General features: G+C 42.6%; 1 pseudogene; it reads right to left on the bottom strand.

The window, feature by feature from the left end:
• The window catches only part of LOC121535500, a 97,039-nt pseudogene that overhangs the window by 12,632 nt on the left and 61,907 nt on the right, over positions 1 to 22,500 (bottom strand).

Genomic DNA, 22,500 nt, shown 5'->3' with positions numbered 1-22,500 from the left:
CGTGATGGAGGGAGGGAGGGCGTGATGGAGGGATGGAGGGATGGAGGGAGGGATGGAGGGAGGTTGTGATGGAGGGAGGGTGTCACGCCCTGGCTCTGGGGACTATGTTATGTTGAGCCAGGGTGTGTAAGTCTATGTTTAATTTTCTATGTTGGTCTGAGTGACTCCCAATCAGAGGCAACGAGTGTCAGCTGGGTGTCTCTGATTGGGAGCCATATTTAACTGTTTGTCTTGCACTTTGTGTTTTGTGGTTTCTTGTTCCTTTTGGTTTGTGTATCGAAGGACTTCACGTTTCGTTCTTTGTTTTGATCGTGTGATCTAGTCAATAAATATAAATATGTTCACCCGCAACACTGCGCCTTGGTCCTCTCTGTTCGACGAGCGTGACAGAAGAAACCACCTTAACCAGACCAAGCAGCGTGTTCAGGAGCCATCGCTGGCAGATCTCCGTGGCAACCTCGACTGGATCAAGCAGCGTGACGAGGAGAGAGGATGGACGTGGGAGGAGATGATTGCGAGTCTGGCAAGAGGGAGGAGAGACCCCCAGGAAATTTTTAGGGGGGCTCACGACGTCGGGCCAGCAGGTGTACGGGGTTAGAGCGGTGCAAAGCGTTGGCAGAGAAGGCCGCCAGGTTAGGGGGGCCACTGGGCACAGAGGAGAGGGAAAGTGTGGAGGCACGGCGAGAGGTACTGGGGTGTGTTACCAGTCCGGTCCGGCCCGTTCCTGATCCCTGCGTGGGGCCAGTGGTGTGTGTCCCCAGTACGGTCCGCCTGTTCCTGCCATTCCCACCAAGTCAGTGGTGCGCGTCGTCAGCCCAGCCCGGCCTGTTCCTGCCATTCCCACCAAGTCAGTGGTGCGCGTCGTCAGCCCGGCCTGTTCCTGCCATTCCCACCAAGTCAGTGGTGCGCGTCGTCAGCCCAGCCCGGCCTGTTCCTGCCATTCCCACCAAGTCAGTGGTGTGCGTCGACAGCCCAGCCCGGCCTGTCCCTGCTCCACGCACAAAGCCTACGGTGTGCATCGACAGCCCAGCCCGGCCCGTTCCTGCTCTCCGCACCAAGTCTGTGGTGCGCGTCGCCAGCCCAGTCCGGCCCATCCAAGCTTCCCGCACCAAGCCAGTGGTGTGCGTCGTCAGTCCGGCACGGCCCGTTCCTGCTCTCCGCACCAAGTCTGTGGTGCGCGTCGCCAGCCCAGTCCGGCCCATCCAAGCTTCCCGCACCAAGCCAGTGGTGTGCGTCGTCAGCCCTGTCCGGCCCGTTCCTGCTCTCCGCACCAAGTCTGTGGTGCGCGTCGCCAGCCCGGTCCGGCCCGTCCAAGCTCTCCGCACCAAGTCAGTGGTGTGCGTCGACAGCCCAGCCCGGCCTGTCCCTGCTCCACGCACAAAGCCTACGGTGTGCGTCGACAGCCCAGCCCGGCCCGTTCCTGCTCTCCGCACCAAGTCTGTGGTGCGCGTCGCCAGCCCAGTCCGGCCCATCCAAGCTTCCCGCACCAAGCCAGTGGTGTGCGTCGTCAGTCCGGCACGGCCCGTTCCTGCTCTCCGCACCAAGTCTGTGGTGCGCGTCGCCAGCCCAGTCCGGCCCATCCAAGCTTCCCGCACCAAGCCAGTGGTGTGCGTCGTCAGCCCTGTCCGGCCCGTTCCTGCTCTCCGCACCAAGTCTGTGGTGCGCGCCGCCAGCCCGGTCCGGCCCGTCCCAAGCTCCCCGCACCGGGTCAGTGGTGCGCGTCGTCAGCCCGGTCCGGCTCATTCCTGCTCCCCGCACCAAGTCAGGGGTGCGCTCGTCAGCCCGGTCCGGCCCGTTCCTCCTCCACGCATCAAGCCAGGGGTGTGCGTCGTCAGTCCAGCACAACCCGTGCCTGGGTCATGTCCGAGCCGGATCCGCCGCCAGGCGGAGTGCCCACCCGGTCCCTCCCCTGTTGTGGTTGTTTGGCGCGGCTGAGTCCGCGCCTTTGGGGGGTACTGTCACGCCCTGGCTCTGGGGACTATGTTATGTTGAGCCAGGGTGTGTAAGTCTATGTTTAATTTTCTATGTTGGTCTGAGTGACTCCCAATCAGAGGCAACGAGTGTCAGCTGGGTGTCTCTGATTGGGAGCCATATTTAACTGTTTGTCTTGCACTTTGTGTTTTGTGGTTTCTTGTTCCTTTTGGTTTGTGTATCGAAGGACTTCACGTTTCGTTCTTTGTTTTGATCGTGTGATCTAGTCAATAAATATAAATATGTTCACCCGCAACGCTGCGCCTTGGTCCTCTCTGTTCGACGAGCGTGACAGAGGGCGTGATGGAGGGAGGGAGGGAGGGGGCAGTAACTTCTGTGTTGGGAGTTTACAACATTTACAATTTTTACAGTGAAACTGCATATTAAAACCTGTCTAATAGGCTTACACCAGCCGTATCTTTTTTTCATGTATAAAGGTACTTTAGCTTAGAGTTTAAAATAATTTAAATGAATCTCAAATAAATAATAACTATTGCGAAATAACTACATAATTACAATTTTACCATGTATTGACTAGCAAATGCCATATAAATAGGGGCCTGTAAAACAAAACATAGCCAATTTATTTGTGATATCTCAGAGAAGAAATAGATTTGAATTTACCCCGTCCTTTGTGTCCCTGACTAGGGCACCGTGCAGGAAGTCTCTGGACACTTCCTCGTTCTCGTCCAACCACTGGATGACAAACGGCTCGAACCACCTATGAGGCGGCAGAGAAGGGGTCCACAAAAACCTCTCATTATGTGATAACACCCCCCCCCCCCCCAAAAATACAAAAATCAATGGACTTTCCATATAAAAGAGATGAATAAGATGAGATGAAGGACACTCACGCGGGGTACTCAGGTACACGTTTCTGGAAGGTGGGCAGCTCTTTGCAGTATTCGTTGTAGAGCCACTTCACCTTGAAGTGCAGGTTCATGTAATCAGCACTCTTACATAGACGGTTCTTCTCATGCTCTGTGATTGGTAGAGAATGGTAGAGAATGGTAGAGAATGGTAGTAAATTATAGAGAATGATAGAGAATGATAGAGAATGGTAGAGAATGGTAGAGAATGGTAGCAAATGATATAGAATGATAGAGATTGGTAGAGAATGGTAGAGAATGGTAGCAAATGATAGAGAATGATAGAGAATGGTAGCGAATGATAGAGAATGGTAGAGAATGGTAGAGAATGGTAGAGAATGGTAGAGAATATTAGAGAATGGTAGAGAATGGTAGGGTGAGTTTTGGAACGTATTAATTAATAGGACACACATATGCACACACAGGCACATACACACACACTTACCCTCCATGGCATATCTCATATCTTGAGCGAACATGTTCCACATGACCTCAGCGCTGATCACGCCCACATTCAGTTCCTGAGGAAACCTGCAGGGGACAGGAGAACAGTGTTCAGAGAGAGAGAGAGAGAGAGAGAGAGAGAGGGGGAGGGGGAGGGGCAGGGGCAGAGAGCGAGAGAGGGAGAGAGAGAGGGAGACAGAGAGAGAGAGTGGAGAGAGATAGAGGGAGAGAGAGAGAGACAGAGAGACAGAGGGACAGATGGAGAGAGAAAGAGAGATTCAAGGGAGTGAGAGAGAGAGAGAGGGAGAGAGAGAGAGGGAGGGAGGGAGGGAAAGAGAGACAGAGGGAGAGAGAAGGACAGGGAGAGAGAGAGAGAGAGAGAGAGAGAGAGAGAGAGAGAGAGAGAGAGAGAGAGAGAGAGAGAGAGAGAGAGAGAGAGAGAGAGAGAGAGAGAGAGAGAGAGAGACTCACTGGTTGAGACAGGGTGTGTAGGAGTTCTTGTCCTCCTCTATGATGGAGACGATGAGGGTGATGAGTTTGGACCAGAAGTCCAGGTTCTTGATGCTGGGACCCTGCTCTTCTGGAACGTCAGCCTTAGCCTGGAGACAGAGAGGAAGGTCAGACACACACACACACAAACACACACACAAATGCACACACAAATGCACAAACACAAATGCACACAAACACACAAACACACATTCACACAAACACACAAACACACAAAAACACACACACGGATGTATGCACTCATTGTTGTGGAAAACTCGATCCAAAGATTAGGCAGAGACTAATTTATAATAGTGAATCATTAGTACATTCGAGCAGCTGCAAGGTAGATCCCTCTCTGATCTCAGTCAGGGAAGGAGCTCCCAGAGTAATTGGTTCCATGTCCCTTATATTGTGGAAGGTAATAATACAATCATATTGTTACACAACAGTTATTTATACAAGCAGCAGTTCCAGAACACAATGGCCTTGTATTGGGGTGTCTATGAAAAGTCTATGAAAAGCATGGCATCACAGTCCAACACAGAACAGAGCATAACCCTTGAGAAGTTACAACAGCTCACCCCAATTTTGTCACAACAACGTGAACACACACATGCACGCATGCACATAAACACACACACACACTCACGGGGTCTGTCTGGTACTCTCTGCTGTAGAGTTCGTGGCAGTTGTTGAAGATGTATTCGTAGGTGGAGTTGAGACAGGCTTTGACACAGTCCTTCACCACTTGACTGGCCCTTGGGGGGCTCTGCAGCTCCTGGACCTGATCACACAGGAGGGTCAGAGGTCAGTTAGTTTAGCTTTAGAACATACAGTCAGGTTCAAAACATTGGCACCCTTGATAAAGATGAGCAAAAAAGATCTGTATAAAATAAATCATATGAATACTGAGATATGTTGTATGCTCAAAAATAGAATAAAATTATATTATTTTATATTAATACAATTGCTCAGAGAAAGAGATTTTGTTTAACAAGTAATATTTGTTATCCTAAAAAAACAAGGGTAAAAATGATTGGCACCCCTGTTTTCAATACCTTGTGAAGATAACGGCACTGAGCCTTTTTCAAAAATATTTTATGAGATTGGAGAAAACATTGGGTGGGATCTTAGACCATTCCTCCAGAATATTTCTAGATCCTTGATATCCTTCGTCTGCGCTTATGGACTGCCCTCTTCAATTCAAACCACAGGTTTTCAATGGGGTTAAAGTCCGGAGACTGATGGCCACTGCAAAAGGTTGATGATGCCGTTGACCTTAAAGTAACTGACCAGTGAAAATCTCACTTTAAAAAGCGTACAGTCTGTTAACATACCCAAATAATGTTGTTGACTCATCCTATTCTCGTATTTGTGGCCAAAGCATAAATTGGAGAAAAAAACCCACCTGAAACTTCTATCTCAAACAGACCGTTTAAAAAATGCTTGCTATTTCCTCAGAGAGTGATGTCAGGTAACACTTTATTTGGATAGTCCCAAGTAGATGGTTTGTAGATGTTCAATAACTGTCAACAACATTTCAACTAACTATCCATTAACCTGACACTAACCGTATATGGCTGATCCACCATTACTGGTGCTAAATGTTGCCTAGCCCTCCAACTTTCCTGATCCACCGTTGCACTCTCATTTTGTTTCACTGAATCCGTGTGGCGAAACAGAACGTAAGCTCACAAGATCAAGATAGTCGTCCGAGGCTACTCAAGAGCTAGCTTAACAGGTAAGTCCATCTATGAATCCACATATATATGGCTTCTTTCCTGGAAAGAAGCTCGGACTTGAGGAAAAGGAGATGAAGAAGGAGATGAAGGAGGTATTGTTTTGTTTACCTTCATTCTGAAGAAGGTGATGCTGGTCAGTAGGTCTACAGTGGACTTGAGGTCCTGCAGCCTCTCAGGGCTACTGGCTGGGAAGTTATTCTACAAACACACAGAAACACCATTACAAACACAGAAACACACATATATACTTTAAAAGAGTGTAGAAACACACCGAAACACTGTTAGGAACAGAGATATGTTCTTGAAAGACAGGTTCAGATATCACAAGACTGGTCAAATAAACATGGCTTGTTGAAGGTCTGTGTAACTTAGAATGTAATGTTTATTTAGTGAGTATACTTTTGTAGCAGTCTATTCTATCTCCTCCTTCATGCCCTTCAACTTTTAGTTAAATATAATAATGTAAACTTTGAGAAAATGCTAATTATACAATGTCCTAGTGTCATGCAGATGGTATTGGAAGAATAATAAAATTACACAAAACACACATGATATTTACAAACAAAAACATTACAACTAAAATACAACTAAAATACTAAAACAATGACTCCCATACATAAAACAGAATATAAGACAGTGTTTGTGTCAAGTCGAACTTTGTGTGAAACACTTTTAAAAATCTCTCAATATGCGTAACACACACACACAAAAAAGAGAAATCATATAAACAGTAAAAGAAAATAGCTGTTTAGAAAGGTCAAAGGTGACATTACCCGGTACATGGACAGGTCAATCCTCAGGGAGTTGTGGAGCTGATCTAGGAGTTTCACAAACCTGTCCTTCTACCCACACACACACGGGACACACATGGGACACACACGGACACACATGGGACACACATGGGACACACACGGACACATACAGGACACACAAGGGACACACACACGAGACACACACAGTACAAGATAAAACAGGGTTAAAAATGGAAACATCACCTCAGCTGTACTTGTTGAAAAAATGGTATGTCAACCTAGGACAGGATCTAGCTTGGTGAGTCTGATTGGGCAGTTGGGGATGTACGTTTGGCCACTGTTTGAAAATAGGGGCCAGAGGCTGCATTAGGGCAGAGAGCCCTCAGGACAATGTTCCAGTTTTGAACCTACATTTTCTACACAGTTCAACATGTCATGGCATATCATCTCTAGGAAGGTATTTCTAATTGATCCATATAGATATAAACTAAAATAATACCTTAAATGAAAAGCTCAACTTAAAACATTAAGCGAATAAACCAATTAACTCACTCCAAAGTTGGATGCGGCGAAGCGGTCTGATGCCGAGACGTTATTGGTGGACTGAGTAGTGTGAGCATAGTAGGCATTAATGTTGGCCAGCAGGGTACTCATCACCGCGGGAACGCCCGGGCACATGTACTTAGACGACAGGCAGGCAAAGTGGCTGTGGACACACACAATATAATAATTACAGTATATTCATATTAACTAGGACTAATAGGTATGAACTATGCAAGAAAACCCCTGTGTAAGGAACCAATGCTGCCTGGTGTTTATGTTTGTGTATCAGCTACTGTTTTGTAAGCTGTGTGACTTTTTGTTGTCATTTGTCTGTCCAGTGTAGTTTGTAGCCTACATATACAGCCGGTGTCTATTCCACAAGTTACCACCGGCTAAATCTATGACGTTAAAATGACTATTTCCTCTGTTCCATCTGACTGCGCAATCCACTGTCTCATCAGCCCAGCCAGGCAATTTGTCTCGGGCCTAACAACACCGTGCCAATATACCCTCCAAACACCGGCTTCTCAGGCATTATCCCTTAAATGAATATACAAAACATAAAGCTCTTTCCATGACATAGATTGACCAGGTGAATCCAGGTGAAAGATATGATCCATTATTAATGTCACTTGTTAAATCCACTTCAAGGGGTGGAGGCAGGTTAAAGAAGGATTTTTAAGCCTTGAGGACATCAATTGAAGTGGATTTAACATAATTGAGACATGGATTGTGTATGTGAGCCAAAGTGCCTTTGAACGGGGTATGGTAGTAGGTGCCAGGCGCACTGGTTTGTGTCAAGAACTGCAATCTGCTGGGTTTTTCACGCGCAAAAGTTTCCCGTGTGTATCAAGAATGGTCCACCACCCAAAGGACATCCAGCCAACTTGACACTGTGGGAAGCACTGGAGTCAATATGGGCCAGCATCCCTGTGGAACGCTTTCGACACCTTGTATAGTCCATGCCCTGATGAATTGAGGCTGTTCTGAGGGCAAGAGGGGGTGCAAGTCAATATTAAGAAGGTGTTCCTAATGTTTGGTATACTCAGTGTAGTCTCAAGTGTATCGTATTCTGTATGGTGCTAGATGTTATCACTGTCAAAAACAGAATGTCTGAGCGGACACACTGGGTGATGGTAAATAATACTGGTTCAAGCAAGAGCCAAACATTCATAGATACGTCTCTGGTTGAAACCAATGACCAAACTCTCTGTATGTGTTCTGAATGGTGATGGTACTGACGTCATAGCCTGGTAGATGGACTCCACTCCATAACGCATTGCAAACTCATCCACGATCTCCTGGGGAGTCTCCTCGAAGTACACCTTCCATGCGTCGTCTCCTTTAGCATCAGGGATCTTCACCACACCACTGTTCTGCACCTCTGTAGTGTGCTGGAACAGGTGCTAAACACATAGGGGGAAAAGGCTGTTAAAGGTGTGTGTAGGGTTGCAAAGGGAGGATATATTACAGGAACCTTTCAAAGTGTACCAGTAAACTACCAGAATTTTGGTAGTGTGGTATCTGAAGATTATGCCTTTGTTAAATGTTTTTCATGAAGAGATAGAATGTTGTTTGTGGTAGTATCAAGGGGGAATGTTTTAGGTGTAATACCACATATCACAGACAGGGGGGTGTAGACAGGAAGTGTAGTGTAAACTGGCCAGCAGAGGGAGCCCATCTTGTTGCATTGGTTATAAATAGGGGTGAACGAAGAAGATAGAACAGAGCAGAAATTAGAATGGGAGGACACTGCTCTCCGGACCACGCGTGTCTGTAAACTCATGCTGAAGCTTTTGATCTGAATAAACCTTATGATCAATGTTCAGTATGAGCAGACTCCTTTTGTTCATCAGCCATGACAACCACATTTCATCATATACTACAGAATGGCGAGCTTGCCAGGAGGGATGATGCAATCCTTCTTTGCTGCATTTGGAGTCATCAAGCTAACTCAGGCTGACTTTGGTCTGGAGTCATGACCCGGCTAGACACAGCTAAGTTGTTGGTTTTGTTACTGCTTATGTACACTGGAGGAATGTACCCTTACGACCGTGTTTCGGGTGGCGTTATGGCTGTTGATTGGGAGTCTGATAACTAAATATTCTAAATTTTATATTTCATTGGTAACTATGGACAATGATCATTGGTAACTATGGACAATGATGAACGGTAGAACTTTATATTTCATTGGTAACGATTGACAATGGATTGGCAATTAATGTTGGAATACGTATGCATAATTAGAGCACCGTGAATCTGGAAAAGACCTCATGGCGAGGCGACTCACAGGAGTGGGCCAGAAATCCAGGTCTTAGTTAGACTGAGTCTGGTTGATTTCTTAAGCGGGAATTATGAAGTGAATTGGTGTATCTATGTTATTCTCCTCCTCTGGTCGACGGGAAATTGGTTTGGGGGTAATCTCTTGATATGAGATTCATCTTTCAAGGCAACAAAAAAGTTAGATGGAGATGTTATTGATAATCATGTACAATGATTGGGCCGCGGTGCAGGATATTGATTTGTGTAGTATATCGCAGTTGGCTAGAGGCTACAGCTCATTCTTCATTGTTTCAGGTCACGTGGTACATCGTAGCTAAATGCTAAATGCTAATGCTTAAGGCTAAAGTGTGAATCATGCTACATCATGGTGGCTGAGGTGGATGCTAGTGCTAAATGTGTGTTGTGTCACCAGGTACTTTAGGCTAAGCTAAATGCTAATGCTACAGGCTAATTGTGTTGTGTGCTACATGCTAACGTATCCTTAGAATTCCGTTGCGACGGGTTAAAGTCTCTTAAACTTGTTACTGTTTGTAAGTCGGTTTGTATGTTTTGTGAGCTCTGTTAAATGTTGTTTGACTAGAAGGGGGAAATGGGAAGTTACAGCTGGCTGTTATTCTTTCTGTTTGGGGAGAGAGGAGAGAATCATTCTTGCATGGGGGAAAGTATTTTTGAATGGTTGTGCGCATGCGTTTAAATTTACGACATTACAGTACCCAACGTGGGAGTTGGAGTTTATGACCCGAGATTAGGACACGTTTTGGTTTACGGCACTAAGTCTACGACATGCGGTCGTGTTGAGGTGACGGAACAAAATGGTGGCTTAAGGTCGGAGGTCTTTGGGGTTTCTTGTTGGTGGTTGCAGGGGTTTAATAGCTATTGGGAAGGAACGTTGGACATGAATCTTTTAAAATCGTTACAGTAACTGTTATTGGAACGTTAAACTATTTGGCAAGATGTAGTAAAGTTATAAATCAAATATATGTTGACGGGGTATAATTAATTAAATTAAAAGACGATTAAAATTAAATGAAATGTTTTGGAGCGATCTATGAGGGTAAAATGATATTTGCGCATGTGTGGGATTCTGCAAAACAACACATTGGTTAAACGGCAGGGGGAGACAGAGGGACACAGACGACGAAACAAATACGCATAAAGAGATTTTAACACGATGATTCTAGTTTAAACTGTGATTGGTTAAGATGAAACTTGTTTGGAGCCTATTGAATTTATAAATTAAATATAGGATAACGGATTATAATAGATTGAATTAAATAATTAAATGACGGATTGAAAGCAAAAGGTTTTTGGGCGATCTATAATTAGTCCTGAGTTAAAGTCTTACAGTGAATAATGTAGAACAAACGAATATTGAATGGTTGGAAATACTCAGTGATTGCATTAACGACTAAAATGTTATGTTGTGTCTTTGTTCTTCTGTCATATGAGAGGAACGCTAAGCGAGAGGCGAGAGGAGATACAGGAAGTGCTGACTGCGTCACGTGACAAGGTGACGAGGCAGAGGATCGGATCAGATATCAGGCTAGTTCACAAAATCTTCCCCATACAGGATATGCGATGTTATGACGATTTCGCATAAGCTTGGCAAACTGATTCATTAAAAATTGCATTTTGGAGGCTATGTGCATCATTGGGGTTTAATTACAGATGGGTTGGGAATCCAGGATGGATTGAGGATTCTTCTGTAAATTTATGATAATTAGAGCTAATAGAGCAAGGGGTTATGGGAATTGGAGTATTGAAGGGTTGTAAGGTTAGAAGGCTTTGTTTATGGGTATTTTAGTCTGAAGATGACTAACTTGCATTTACTTGCATTTGATGGGTTGTGGTAATATACTCAACACTAATGGATAAGTTGGTGACATAGGATATAGGAATAAAAATTGGGGTTAATTATTCAGGATGGTTAATGGATTTGTTTAGGTTATATTAAGAATTACAGGGGGGAAGGTTACATAATTTATACAGTCTAAAATAGGATAGTTCACAATAAAGGAATATAAAGGGCTTGATATAGGGGAAAATTGATTAAAATAGTCATTTTTGATCAAAGTAGGGTTAGAGTAGTGTTAGGAGAGACTAATGGCAGATGTTAGTACACCTTTCTCACATATGGATTCAGCAGAAAGACATCATCCAGCAGGGTGATTATGGCATCAGAGATGAAGACGAATACGAGCAGAAACGACGATGAAGATGAATTCAAAACTCCAGAAGTAAGAAGAACCGACATGTCTGGAAACGAAGAGAAGGAGGTTTAGAAAGATGAAGGGGAAGAGGATGATGGAGAATGAGAGTGATTCATGAGAGGTCATGGGTGGAGGTGACTCTGTGATCAGAGGGAAGTGGCAAGAGAGGAAAGAAGAAATGGATACTAGAGATTTGATCTCTGATGGAAGTTGAAGATGAAGAAAGCGATGAAGATTTGGAGATTAAAGGTGCTTTATTTTCAAGAGGAGTTTGTCCTACAAGGACTGGCACAGAAGATGATGGAAGATGATATTTCAAGAACAGAAATTAGAAGATAACCTTTTGAAGAATACTGATAGGTCCACAACGAGAAGAACTGGACGAAGAAAACTCAATCAAATACAACTTATAACGGGTGGTGGAGAAGAAGAAAAGTATGAAGAATCAGAGTGAACCAAATCAACAATCACTGTCACAGCTTCAACTGAACAATATCAAATGCAATTGTACCAGCCAAGGGGGGACCAGATGTTCCATATCGACCGCCAGTTTCTGGACAGACACAGAATTGGAGAGGGAGAAGAACAAAGAAGAAGGAGGAATATTTCAGCTACACTTTCAGCAACTTTCAGAAGACTGGTATAATTATGGACAGATTGGGTACTTTATCTGTTCATGCAACAAGTTAGGAGGAAGAACAGAGAACCTTTTTAAGGAAGATACAGGGGCAATTCAAGATCACCTGTTAGTATCTAGAATATCCGGAAGGGGGGTGCATTGCTGAGAGCATCGATTAGAGAAGAACAAAGATATCCAATAATTGAAGTAAAAACAACCGACCATTAGAAGGGATAGTGAATAGGGGAAAACTTATCTGTGTTCAGCCTAAAGAGGTTAAACATCTCATTAATTGATAACTAATTAGGATAGGGATTTGAGGTAGTACTTACTCTTCAAGTACTAATATTAGAAGATACTGTTATTGTAGTGTTGGGAAGAGAATTGAAGCGTACAATAAGATGCACACTAGACGACTGACTGTCTGGTAGACTATTTTAAGAAGTAGGGTTTTGGGGAATCATTTGCTTAAAAGATAAATATCATAGGAAGGATGATAATGTATTAGATTGCCTGTTAGACAATCTGTCTGGGAAAAAACTTAATAGGGGTGACTGTTATTTTGGGTTACATTCTTACACTAAGAGATTTGAGGTTAGGCTAAAAGGGGGGTTAGTCGTTTTGCCAAGTCTGTGTGTAAAGGAGTCAGGAGCAGGTGGGGAATTCCCAATCACGTATTCTAAAAATTGGTGGGGAAGGAATTTTGTCAATAAATCAGTGGGAAAAGGTTTTAAATGTTATGAGAGAAAAGATTAGATTAAAATAAGTTAGGAGAACTAGGGGTGAAGGAACTCTGAGACAGTAAGCTAAGTTTCAAAGTTAGTAGTAAGACAGAGAGAGAACAGTGAGGAAGGACATTTTAAAGTTTAGTGGGAAGATATGGTAGGAGTTTAAATCGATTAGGAGCAGATGCATTGAGAAAGTATGTGTTGCTGAATGATTTGAGGGTGATTGAGTATCTATATTTACAGTTTCCAGCAGGGAGATCAAGGTCATTATAGGTGTACTTTGTGTAATCAAAAGTTTGAAAGTCAGGGATTTAGAGATAGGACTGAGATTTGGGGAAAACGTGACACTAGTGGTGATGGATGGAAGTACAACAGAGAGAAGCAATTTAACTCTTTCAACATTGATAGGTATTAAAGTCATAAATATATTGCATTTGATTATAAGGGAACCAATACAGCACCAATTTTAGGGGGAAAACACTTATTAGGGTTTAGGATGGGGACGTTTCTCCCATATGGAGAGATAATTATGGAGAATAAGTGTTGTTATCAGGACCAGGAGTAAAAGGAGGTATAGTTTAGAAGAGGGTTAGGAGTGACTGTTCACTTATTTTGCGTAAGGTTACAGATAAAGATCAGGGAGAATATGTGTACTTATCTAGTGAAAGCATTAAAATTTGTTTTGGTTAAGAATTATTGGTTAAAGGGCTATGTAATTTGTAAGGTGATGCTTATAATGGAAGATTTGAAGTCTGTAAAACTTTTCACAGTCACAGAGGGAGTTAAGGATAAGTTTATTACAGTAGTCACTCCAACAGGGAATAATCGAATAGGATGTTGGTAGCTTTTCCATTAGAAGGAATTAAGGGTTTTAATTCATCAACTAAATCAACAACGTTAATGGTAACTTTGGGAAGGGATTAATGATACGATGGTAATAGCAAATGTAGGAAGGATGACAACAACTTTTCTGAAATTAAAGGAGGCAGTAAGAGAGACTCAGGGGTTTAGGTTACGACGAATAGGGTTAAAAAAGCAGAGCAGATGGTAGTAGAGAGCAATATAGATTAATCTGAAATGGAGAAGAGAGATTCATCATGGAAGCTGCAGGATGAGGTCTTTTGATTTTGATGACGGAGGGGGGGGGGCATCTGATCAGTGTTGCTCGTTCCTCTGTTGTGGAAATTAGAGATAGATTAACTCATTCTGTAAGAGTCGGTGAGGAATCTTGAGGGTCCATGTCTGTTGAGAATTCCGTCCCGGACCTGTTAGACGGTTGCGCAGCCTCTGTCAGGTGTGGGTCAGTCTTGAGCTTTGTCATGACTGTGGAATTGGCAACAGTCATTGACAGATAAAATAATGTAGTTGTTAGAACAGTAGGGTTTAAGGGTTCTTGGGTAAATGGATTATCCTATGGGAATTGTTAGATAGAAAGTAAGGTCAGGTAACAATGGAAACCTGAAGTATTCAGGTGAAACATTGAGGGCTAAAAGTTATTGTTTTTGGTCTAATAAAACATATGAGGTAAAGGGTATGTTTATGGGAATATCATATTGGGATGTTATATGATAACTTTGGATAAGCATGAACATAAGGTTAGAGATGACAAATATAATGTAATTTTTATATACCAGGTAGTAAGAAAAGCAGGACTTTGATGGTTAAAAGATTAGCTTTTGACTGACAGGGTGACTATGGGGAATCTTAGAGATATTTAGGAGTTTGGGGGTGATAAAGCATTTATATTCTTACATTAGGGATCATGTCAACGTTGAAGCTTCCATATGAGGCTTTTACTATTAAAAGAGAGCTAGCATTGGACACAGCTAAATCTAGGGGTAAAGGGTGACATGGCTACATGTCATAGTCTTCAAGCCTACCATTGGAGAATGAGTCTAAGGGAGAAGGGGGGACCTCTTCCATGATATGGTGTAACATTTGGGAGATCTGAGAAGATTTGGTTGCAAGATCAGTTAGGCCAGTAGGGGCAGTGATGGGTCAGATTTTAGTTTCAGCTTTGATAACACTGTGTGATGTTTGTACTGACTTTTGATAAAGTTATGAGATTGAGATAGGTTGGAGAAGTGGTGCCTGGAGACAACACTCAGATGCCGGTGTTGACTGTTCCTGATCTGGATAAAGATTGACAAGTGGAACTGATGGATAAATATCCTTTTTGATTATTTGATCATTTTATGTTTATTGTTTCAAAGAAAACATTTTGTAGGCTGATTTTAGTATGATTTTTAGTATGATTTATGAATCAAGGGGGGATAGGTTAATGTGATTCATGCATCATTTATGTATCATTTTTTAAATTCTTAGGTGAAATGGAGGTTTAATTTGAAAGTGGTTGTTTTGCAAAGGATACTGTTTGGTCGTTTATTTTCTTGTCATTCCAGAAGCATTTGGGGGAACATGTGACTCAAACAAAGACAATATGAAGGGACAATATGACTGGAGGAGATGAAACAAGGAGGGTGTGGCTGATTCCATCATCAACAAGTCCATTGGAGGAGGAGACTACGGAGGAGATGAAGTGTAGTGGACTACATTCCAGTGTCTGCAATGAAATATAGACATATTTGATGTGTAATACATAATTGTGTCATATTCTTAGGTATTGATTTTAGTAGAATGATGTTTGATGTTAGTGAATGCAGATGAGGAACTTAGATGCTTTTGTTTATTTCGATGGGGTTAGGGACAGAAGGTCTAGGAAGGGAGAGGTTCATTGTACGATTCGATGGGTTGACCAGCTGTACAATGGATATTTATAGATAGGATTTTGTTTACATGTGTATTTAGTTGCATCATACTTTCAAATGCATTTACATGAGTTATGAGGTTATCTGGAGTACCGACGGTGGTTGCCTGGGGCAGAGGGACCGTGAGAGAATTTTACTGTCTTGATTGATATGGATGGATGGCTGCTGGACAGTTTTTCGCTCTTACACTCCATAGAGATTTCTTCATATGTCATAGTAATGTATTCACACTTCATAAACAGGTATTTCATAGAAAGGTATTTACACTCTAGAGGAGAATGTGTTTGGTTTAAGGTTAAAGATATTCAATAAGATAAATTGTTACTAGTCATAATCTTATTCTGTTTGGTTTCGAGACGTTTGGGTTGTCTCGAAAGGGGGGAATGTGGTATCTGAAGATTATGCCTTTGTTAAATGTTTTTCATGAAGAGATAGAATGTTGTTTGTGGTAGTATCAAGGGGGAATGTTTTAGGTGTAATACCACATATCACAGACAGGGGGGGGTGTAGACAGGAAGTGTAGTGTAAACTGGCCAGCAGAGGGAGCCCATCTTGTTGCATTGGTTATAAATAGGGGTGAACGAAGAAGATAGAACAGAGCAGAAATTAGAATGGGAGGACACTGCTCTCCGGACCACGCGTGTCTGTAAACTCATGCTGAAGCTTTTGATCTGAATAAACCTTATGATCAATGTTCAGTATGAGCAGACTCCTTTTGTTCATCAGCCATGACAACCACATTTCATCATATACTACAGTAGCTTTCAAGTCATTATTTTTTTGTTTTATAAGATTACATCTAGTGGCCTTTTGCAGTACTTCAGATTATCACAGGTGTCTGTAATTATCTCTGTCCCTAAATAATATATATAAAATAATGAAATACGATGATTAAAAAAAAATTATGACAAAGTTATAAAACATTATCCTAAATATAAACCATCCATTTAGTAAATACCATTGGTGCTTAAAGTTACTGTCTAGTGTTTCCAGATTTCTAGGAAACATTACCTATAATAAATTACAATAGTGAAATAGTTTTGGTAATGAAGTATGTTAAAAAGCAGCTTTTCTGTGTTTGAATGGTTTGGGCGCACCCCAACCACAGAATGTTGTGGGCATATACCGGTCATTAAAGAGCAACTGCCCCTAAAAACCAACTTCTCCTTTTGAAAACAGCCTATGTGGCATTGATATGAGTCAGAAACATTTATTATAGTGTCAAAATTGACTACAAAGTGTAAATAGAATAATTTTGGTCACAAAGTCAGTCTTTTCCAAAACGGAGATTTACGAGATGATAGGAAAAAAAGTTATGTCACAGAATGAAGGATACCATAATAGCTTTCCTTGGGTTGGGTTTATTTCAATCCTGCCCACATGCGCACAGCTGGCAGCACCTAATTAATGATACATTCGGAGTGCAGCTTCACCCGACCAGATCGTAATGCCCATTGTCAATTTGGTTTGACATTCGATATCCCTATGCGGCTAGTTAGGGACCATCAGTAAATTACACAATGTACATGGGACAATATTTTAAAATGTCAATAGCTCCAACTTTCAATGACTTAAAAACCTCAAACCAACTATAAATTGTAGAAATTCATTTACAAATATTGAAAGCATTTAATGAGACAACTAAAAGGTGTGCAACATCTGGATGAGAGTGTCTGCTAAATGACTAAAATGTAAATGTGTAATTGATTGACGGTCCCTAACTAGCCCCGGAGATAGGCTATCCAAAGTCAAACCAACTTTGCCACAGTCGCAGCACACCAGCCGGCTAAAGCTAATTGGCGAAAGAAGTTGCCTAGCACTAGCTAACCTATGCGACTTCAAGACACAAGACCTGGTTAGACCGTTTCAAGTTATCTAGAAGGGTGAGTGACTGTAACGGTGTACTGTTTTGGCAGAGTGAATGTACAAACGCTTCCCATATTTGAACACACACACAAGAGACACCCACATTAAAGTATACAGCTGATTGGCCAGCTCAGCCTATGAGCCAACATTACATCATGTTCTATCAGGAAATAGCAAGCGATTTTTAAACGGACTGTTTGAGATACAAGTTTGAGGTGGGATTTCTGAAGTGCTTTTTCTCCAATTTATGCTATGGCCACAAATACGAGTATAGTCAACAACATTATTTGGGTATGAGTTAACAGAATAAGAACTTTTAAAAGTTAGATTTTGACTGGACAGTTAATTTAATATGAGGGTTTCACCAGGAAATATCCTTAATATTTTTTTTACACAGTTATTTATTTCAATATGTCTTTGTTGTAAATGTTTTTGCGCCAAACTGGTGGAAGTTGGGAAAATAATGCCATTGTTGATTAGATGCTTTTTTTTCATTAATTAGGCTATTTTCTCTTGAACCATATGGTCCACTAGGACAATATGGACACAGATATACAAAAATATATATGAAGAAAATAAATCTACTATAAATTACCAAAGCTACCATAGATTCCCTTTTAATTACCAAAATTACTGAAGATTCCTGCAACTTTGGTAAATTACCAGTAGCTTTGCAACCCTAGGTGTGTGTGTGTGTGTGTGTGTGTGTGTGTGTGTGAAAGCATGTGAAAGTATGTGAATGTGTGTGTGTGTGTGAAAGTGTGTTAAAGTGTATGTGAGGTGAGGTCTGGTCTGGTCAGTCTTACCTCATGTAGACAGGTGTACTGGACGTGGTAGGGAGCAACAGTCTCCTCTCCTTTGATCTCTACACTGATGTGCATCCTGATGGCTCCAGACACAGCAGACTTGTCTGTTCTCTTGTCTGTCAGAGGACACAAACACACTCACATCAACATGTCTGTTCTCTTGTCTGTCAGAGGACTCCAACACACTCACATCAACATGTCTTTTGAGTTGACTTCTAAAGCCCTCTTCTCTTCTGATCATTATTAATTTCTTCCTCTACCCACTCATCGTCTGTCTGTCTGTGATCCTCTATAGCTCAGTTGCAACACCAGGATAATGGGTTTGATTCCCACTATCCTTATATATTGTCTGTCTGTCTGTCTGTCTGTCTGTCTGTGGTGTTTCTCCCCCCATTCCTTTCATATATCTCTTTCTCTATTCACTCACTCACTCGCCATCCTTCCTGTTCATCTCCTTTCCCACAACGCCCTCACTTCCTGAGTCCACCCCTCTCTCTCCCCCTCTCCATCACTCACCCAGGTTGTACCATACATCCATCTCTCCACTGAGTGTGCGGACCTCGATGATGGTCTGACCCAGGAAGTCATCTGACTCCCGTTTGAACTTCTGCTTCACCCTGGACTTGATGTCATCGTCCTCGTCCCACACGCGTACCTTGATGCGGTCCGACGAGTTGTGGCATTCACTATGAGATGAAGAAATGATGTCAGACGTAACCAGGCGGTTACAGAGGAAGGCCCTAAAAATTGTCAAAGACTCCAGCCACCCATGTCATAGAATGTTCTCTCTGCTACCGTATGGCAAGCGGTACCGATTAACCAAGTCTGGAACCAACAGGATCCTGAACAGCTTCTACCCCCAAGCCATAAGACTGATAAATAGTTTGTTAAATAATTAACCAGATACAGTGCCTTGCAAAAGTATTCATCCCCCTTGGTGTTTTTCCTATTTTGTTGCATTACAACCTGTAATTTAAATTGATTTTTATTTGGATTTCATGTAATGGACATAAACAAAATAGTCCAAATTGGTGAAGTGAAATTAAAAAAATTACTTGTTTAAAAAAAATCAAAAAAATAAATAACGGAAAAGTGGTGCGTGCATATGTATTCACCCCCTTTGCTATGAAGCCCCTAAATAAGATATGGTGCAACCAATTACCTTCAGAAGTCACATAATTAGTTAAATTAGTCCACCTGTGTGCAATCTAAGTGTCACATGATCTGTCACATGATCTCAGTATATATACACCTGTTCTGAAAGGCCCCAGAGTCTGCAACACCACTAAGCAAGGGGCACCACCAAGCAAGCAGCATCATGAAGACCAAGGAGCTCTCCAAACAGGTCAGGGACAACGTTGTGGAGAAGTACAAATCAGGGTTGGGTTATAAAAAAATATCGGAAACTTTGAACATCCCACGGAGCATCATTAAATCCATTATTTAAAGCAAGGGGCAACACCAAGCAAGCGGCACCATGAAGACCAAGGAGCTCTCCAAACAGGTCAGGGACAAATTTGTGGAGAAGTACAGATCAGGGTTGGGTTATAAAAAAATATCTGAAACTTTGAACATTCCACAGAGCACCATTAAATCCATTATTAAAAAATGGAAAGAATATGGCACCACAACAAACCTGCAAAGAGAGGGCCGCCCACCAAAACTCATGGACCAGGCAAGGAGGGCATTAATCAGAGAGGCAACAAAGAGACTAAAGATAACCCTGAAGGAGCTGCAAAGCTCCACAGTGGAGATTGGAGTATCTGTCCATAAGACCACTTTAAGCCGTACACTCCACAAAGCTGGGCTTTACGGAAGAGTGGCCAGAAAAAAGCCATTGCTTCAAGAAAAAGATAAGCAAACACGTTTGGTGTTCGCCAAAAGCCATGTGGGAGACTCCCCAAACATATGGAAGAAGGTACTCTGGTCAGATGAGACTAAGATTGAGCTATTTGGCCATCAAGGAAAACGCTATGTTTGGCGCAAACCCAACACCTCTCATCACCCCGAGAACACCATGTTTTTCATCGGCAGGGACTGGGACACTGGTCAGAATTGAAGGAATGATGGATGGCGCTAAATACAGGGAAAGTCTTGAGGGAAACCTGTTTCAGTCTTCCAGAGATTTGAGACTGGGACGGAGGTTCACCTTCCAGCAGGACAATGACCCTAAGCATACTGCTAAAGCAACACTTGAGTGGTTTAAGGGGAAACATTTAAATGTCTTGGAATGGCCTAGTCAAAGCCCAGACCTCAATCCAATTGAGAATCTGTGGTATGACTTAAAGATTGCTGTACACCAGCGGAACCCATCCAACTTGAAGGAGCTGGAGCAGTTTTGCCTTGAAGAATGGGCAAAAATCCCAGTGGCTAGATGTGCCAAGCTTATAGAGACATACCCCAAGAGACTTGCATTAATCCATTTTAATTCCAGGTTGTAAGGCAACAAAATAGGAAAAATGCCAAGGGGGGTGAATACTTTCGCAAGCCACTGTAGCTACCTGGACTATCTGCATTGACCCTTTTTGCACTAACTCTTTTGACTCATCATATGCGCTGCTGCTACTGTTTATTATCTATCCTGTTGCCTAGTCACTTTACCCCTACCTACAGTGCCTTCGGAAAGTATTCAGACCCCTTGACTTTTTCCACACTTTGTTACGTTACAGCCTTATTCTAAAATGGATTAATTAAATGTTTTTCCTCAGCAATCTACACACAATAAAACAAATGTATATAAAATACAAAACATAAATTATTTACATAAGTATACAGGCCCTTTTCTATGAGACTCAAAATTGAGCTCAGGTGCATGCTGTTTCCATTGATCATCCTTGAGATGTTTCTACAACTTCATTGGAGTCCACCTGTGGTAAATTCAATTGATTGGAAATGACTTGGAAAGGCACACACCTGTCTATTTAAGGTCCCACAGCTGTCAGTGCATGTCAGAGCAGAAACCAAGCCATGAGGTCGAAGGAATTGTCAGAGGAGCTCCGAGACAGGATTGTGTCGAGGCACAGATCTGGGGAAGGGTACCAAAACATTTCTGCAGCATTGAAGGACCCCAAGAACACAGAAGCCTTTTTCAGCGGCAGGGACTGGGAGACTAGTCAGGATCAAGGCAAAGATGAATGGAGCAAACTACAGAGAGATCCTTGATGAAAACCTGCTCCAGAGCACTCAGGACCTCAGACTGGGGCGAAGGTTCACCTTCCAACAGGACAACGACCCTAAGCACACAGCCAAGACAATGCAGGAGTGACTTCGGGACAAGTCTCTGAATGTCCTTGAGTGGCCCAGCCAGAGCCCGGACTTGAACCCGATCCAACATCTCTGGAGAGACCTTAAAATAGCTGTGCAGCAACGCTCCCCATCCAACCTGACAGAGCTTGAGAGGATCTGCAGAGAAGAATGGGAGAAACTCCCCAAATATAGGTGTGCCAAGCTTGTAGCGTCATACCCAAGAAGACTTGTGGCTATAATCGCTGCCAAAGGTGCTTCAACAAAGTACTGAGTAAAGGGTCTGAATACCTATGTAAATTTGCAAAAATGTCTAAAAACCTTTTTTTGCTTTGTCATTATTGATGAGGGGAAAAAAACAATTTAATACATTTAGAATAAGGCTGTAATGTAAAAGTCAAGGGGTCTGAATATTTTCCGAATGCACTGTATATGTACATATCTACCTAAATTACCTCGTACCCCTGCACATCAACTCGGTACTGGTACCCCGTGTATTCAGCCAAGTTATCGTTACTCATTGTGTATTTATTCCTCGTGTTATTATTTTTCTATTATTTATACATTTTTCTCTCTGCATTGTTGGGAAGTAAGAATTCCACTGTTGATGAATACAATTCGATTGAATGATTTGAACCACATACTCCCACGCACGCAGACAGACAAACAGAAACACACACTCGCTATACTCACAAGTGGAAGTTCTCCTCCCAGACAGGGTTGAGGTTGCCGTAGATGGTCTTGGTCCTCTTCTTGGTCTTGCCCACCTGAACTGTGACGTAGGGGTCACTGGAGCCAGTCTTGTCCTTGGCCTGGAGGCCCTGGGCACACTGCACTGGAGAGGCACACAGTCACACCATTAGACACTGGGCATACGTCACACAGAGAGTATTAGCTAAATGGTTGTTTCAGCCTCCTTACTTGAATGCACATAAAGTCACTTTGTATAAGAGCATCTGCTAAAGTACTCAAATACAAACATGGAAAATATAATTTATTCTCCGGTTGGCAAAGGCGAGTCTACTGATGTGAAGTTCCTACTGCCAGACAGTAACCAACACCCACTCCAATTCTAACCTTAATCCCAACCCCTACCAAACCTAATCACAATCTTAATCTTAATCCCAGTCCTAGTCCTATTTTTACCAGTCATGCTGATCATGG

Source organism: Coregonus clupeaformis, chromosome 21 (assembly GCF_020615455.1).
Source record: "Coregonus clupeaformis isolate EN_2021a chromosome 21, ASM2061545v1, whole genome shotgun sequence".
NCBI lineage: Eukaryota > Metazoa > Chordata > Actinopteri > Salmoniformes > Salmonidae > Coregonus > Coregonus clupeaformis.
Note: the sequence above shows the minus strand (reverse complement) of the source record. Positions and strands in the feature narration are given on the sequence as shown.